This window comes from Wolffia australiana, chromosome 8 (assembly GCF_029677425.1).
Source record: "Wolffia australiana isolate 7733 chromosome 8, ASM2967742v1".
Taxonomy (NCBI): Eukaryota; Viridiplantae; Streptophyta; class Magnoliopsida; order Alismatales; family Araceae; genus Wolffia; species Wolffia australiana.
Window position 1 is genome coordinate 10,262,046 of NC_135842.1, and position 4,294 is coordinate 10,266,339.

Sequence of the window (4,294 nt, forward strand, 5' to 3'; positions counted from 1 at the left end):
AAAAGTATATTTATAAGAAACAATAGTTTTTAAGAAATTTGTAAAGTTGGAGGGGTTTTTCATACATTTTTTTTTGTAATTATACCCTTAAAGCAGCTCTCGGTCGTGTGTGCAGGCGTAACGACACTATTAAAATAGTTACATGGTTTTATTGCAATTAAACATTATTTTAATGATTTTCAGGAAAAATGGAAGAGAGAGAGAGAGCAAGAAGGACATAAACATAAATATTTTTTGCACGGCGTCTGTGTACAGGCTCTTGTTTAATTGAGGAGTTATCGACAAGATTACAGTAAATTCTCTCTCCGGGCGGAAAGGTCACCACCCGGCCCATGCATACACAGAGTGTGCATAAGGGGTGACATGGCGCTCTGTGAGCAGCTGAGAGCAGTGCTAGCGCACAGGTACGTGCACAATGCTATTTACAAAGTTGTTTTTTCTATTTTTTATTATTTATAGGAGGGGATACATGGCACGCCAAGAGAGGAGGCGCCAAATGAAATGGAAATTTCGCAGCCAATCAGCCATCAACACGTCATTACGTGTAAGAAAAAAATGAATTAAATAAATGAAAATTGGTCCACCGGCTTAGATTGGTCGATTTTCATTTATTAATAACTTTTGATCCTTAAGGGCGATTGAGGTATTTTTATGGATTTTCTCATTTCAACCTCCTCTTTCAATCTGTATGGTTGAATCATTCCTACATTGATGGATACAAATCAATTACTAATCAATTACTAACTGGGGGTAAAATGGTAATGTTACCATGTAACCTAAGTATAAAAGCCAAATTTCAAGAGGAGGAGATCATTCTAGAGTTGGTTCTTTCACAGCAGCAAGACAGAGAAGAGCTTCATCATGGATAATCTATTAGATGCTTTATATTTCATTATATTGGATTTTTAGTGTGATTTGGATTATGTGTTAGTAAATATTAAGATTTTTCTTCTTGATCTTGGTCTACATTTCTAAATCCCTTGGCTTGAGTGGAATGTACAAGCCCATTCTAGGTTTGAGTGAAAAAATTATAAAAGTGATCTAGCTATTCCATTTGCACATTAAGAAAAAAAATATAATTTTTTTTAATTTGTAGGAGATATTAGATTGCCTTTATGAGCTAATAGTTAGTACATTTTGAATTACCAAATCCCCAAAACCAACTAAAATCAAACCAAATTTCCATCTTAATCCCTCTACTTAACTCCTTCGATCCTTTTAATTGGATCAAATAATTCAATGTAGAGCCCCCTATTTCTTGTATTCTTCCCTTTCTAAATTCTTCCTCTAATTAGGGTGATTTGATCTTCATTGAAGATTAAATTAACTCTAATTAGGGTCAATTATTCAACTAGATCATCAATTGGATTCCTTAATAGCTTCCCTTGGACGATACCTCTACTTATCGTTATACATCTTAAGTTAAGATTTTATAAATTTTATTGTATAAGCTAAAATTAACAACGACAAGGGATGATAAAATTGCATAACTTACCCCTATTTTTGGCTTATCAGAGATCCACCTCCTAGGTGGGTTGGCATCTTATGAACGGACGGAGATCATTACACAACCCCCTAGTAGAGCCATTTGACTTGACTTTGGAGGAAGAGGAGTTCACATCCTACGACTCAAGCTCATCGACATCGGAGAGACTCATCATGGCTGGAGGTGAGCACCGGAACGAGAGGATGAGATTGAGGGATCATTCGACCCCTCTTCAGCATAGGCCCATCACCGCAGTGCATGCACCGGTTGGTGAAGGGATAAACTTTAGGATAGACTCTCATACCATTAGCCTATTACCTATTTTTATGGGGAAGACTACAGAAGATCCCTACCGGTTGATAGAAGACCTATCTAGGGTATGTGAGATGAACAACTACCAACATGTTCCCCTAGAGATCATCAAGATGAGATTATTCCCACTTACCTTGAGAGATAGAGCAAAAGAGTTGCTTAGGAATCTGGCCATGGAGCTGAACTCTTGGGAAGAAATAGAACAATAATTTTGGAAGAAATTCTATCCTATTTGAAAGACAAAGACAATAAGGAAGGCTATTAGGAAATTTCATCAGGAAGTAGGGGAATCATTTAATGAAGCATGGCAACATCTAAGGGAATACGCTAGGACTTGCCCTCACCATGGAGTGCCGAGCATGAGATCGTGCAGATCTTTTATGACGGTTTAAGTAACCATGATTGAATGATGTTGGATGAGGCAAGTGGAGGTGCCTTTACGAGAAAATATGATGATGAAGCCTTGGAGCTGATAGAGTTGGTAGCAGAAAATAGTGAGCATCATGCCGCACTCGCGTACCCTAACAGGGGAATTACCCCTAAAAGAGGTGGCATTATAGATGCAAAGCTTGTCCAAACAGATATGATGATGGAAAAAATAGATAAATTAGTTGAAGCATTGGTGGAAAGACTAACACTACCTAGCATTCCGCAAGAAAGGGTAGGGCAAAATAGTCGAGATGTACCATTCTCATTCGTGGCAATACCATCATAGAGAATGAGGAATGCAATGCTCGAGATGGACAAGAAATGATGGCGGTACAAAAACAAAACCGTTAAAATCAATACAATTGACAAGACCAACACCATAGGTCGTCTTATAGTAGTAGGCACAACGACCATCCTAGCACTAGATATTCACCTAGACCGAGGAGGCGATCTAACAAATCATATCATCAACCTCCTAGCACTTACCATCATACAACACCACTTGTTCAAAATAATTCATCACCTAGTGATCTTGCCACTCAAGATATGCTGAGAAAAATGATGGAGCAAATGAGGCACTAATGGAGCGGGTGGAGAAACTAGAGTCCCCTAGTACATCTAGCATCAAAGGAAAAAAAATGGTATTTGCAGACCAACTCCCTTCTCAACAAACTGCAAACCCTAGGAACTTAGAAAACACCAAATGAACCACATCAACCTAGAAGAACAAGGTGAGCAGCATTTGAATGCCATATCACAACTGCGAAATGGAAAGACATTGCTTGATCGGTAAAAATGTGGCTCTCGAGGAGGATGCAGATTCAACTGAAAGAGGTGACAATATACAAAATTGTGAAGTAATTGATGAAGAAGATGATGCTGAACGATGAGTCCATAATCCCCTCATTCCCTTTCCAACAGTGCTCAATAAGCCATCCGGGAGGAGCTCTGAAGCGACACATAAAATACTTGTGAGTATCAAACAAGCTAAGATTACAATTCCTCTTGTGGATGCAATCCAACACATACATCATTTACAAAATTAGTGAAGGGATTATCCACCACTCAGCATAGTACCAAGAAAATTTAGTTGAGTGAGAGCATCAGCTCAATCTTGTTGGATCAAATACCAAAGAAAAGGAGAGAACCCAAAGCACCATTCATCAGATGCGAGATTGGAGGCATGACTTTTACAAGATTCCTACTTGACACTGGAACTTTAGTGAATATCATTCCCAAGGCAGTGTGTGACCATTTTAACTTAGGGGAATATCACCCTTTACTTATAGATACACAACTGGCTGATGGTTTAGTTAGGCAACCACATGGAATCATTGAAGATGTGGTTGTGAAGGTGGAGAATTGTGAATTCCCAGTGGACTCTATAGTGGCAGATATGAAGGTTATCAGGGAACGAAGTCAAGCTCCAATCATACTTGGTCAACCATTCTTAGCAACAGCTAAAGCTGCCACTGATTGGGAAAAAGGAGAAGTTGAGCTTAAATTAGGGAAAGAGAGGGTGAAGGTGAATATTGAAAAACTGATCAAGCATCCCTCTGAAGCTCCAGAAGAAGTGGATGCTGTTGAGATAATGAAGGAGCAACTTCAAGATTTGGTTGAGGAATCTCTGCATCACACGACACATGTGGAAAGTGCTCTTCAGGAAACATGTGTATATCCATGTATGGAAACACCTTTAGAATTAAAGACTCTTCCATCAACTTTAAAATATGCTTTCCTTGATGAGCATGGAAATCACTAGTAATTATATCTGCTCAGCTTACTCAAAATCAGGAGGAAAAATGACTAAAGGTGTTACGTGAGCATAGAGAAGCAATAGGGTGGACACTAATTGATTTGAAAGGCCCAAACGCGTCTACTTGTTTGCATAAGATTTATTTAAGAGGAAAATGCAAGGCCAGTAAGAGAGGCCCAAAGGAGGCTCAATCCTAGAGTATGGGATGTCGTGAAAGAGGAGATAATGAAATGGCTACAAGCCGGAATTATATACCCAATTTCTGATAGTCCTTGGGTGAGCCCAATTCATGTAGTACCCAAGAAATCAGG

The 4,294-nt window shown here is 38.9% G+C and overlaps 1 non-coding gene across 1 annotated transcript; it reads right to left on the reverse strand.

The window, feature by feature from the left end:
* Positions 1-2,043: 2,043 nt before the first annotated feature.
* Positions 2,044-2,150, reverse strand: LOC144707251 (small nucleolar RNA R71). The gene has a single exon (XR_013582416.1). It is a non-coding gene; the product is annotated as a small nucleolar RNA R71 (small nucleolar RNA).
* Between the last annotated feature and the right edge of the window lie 2,144 nt (positions 2,151-4,294).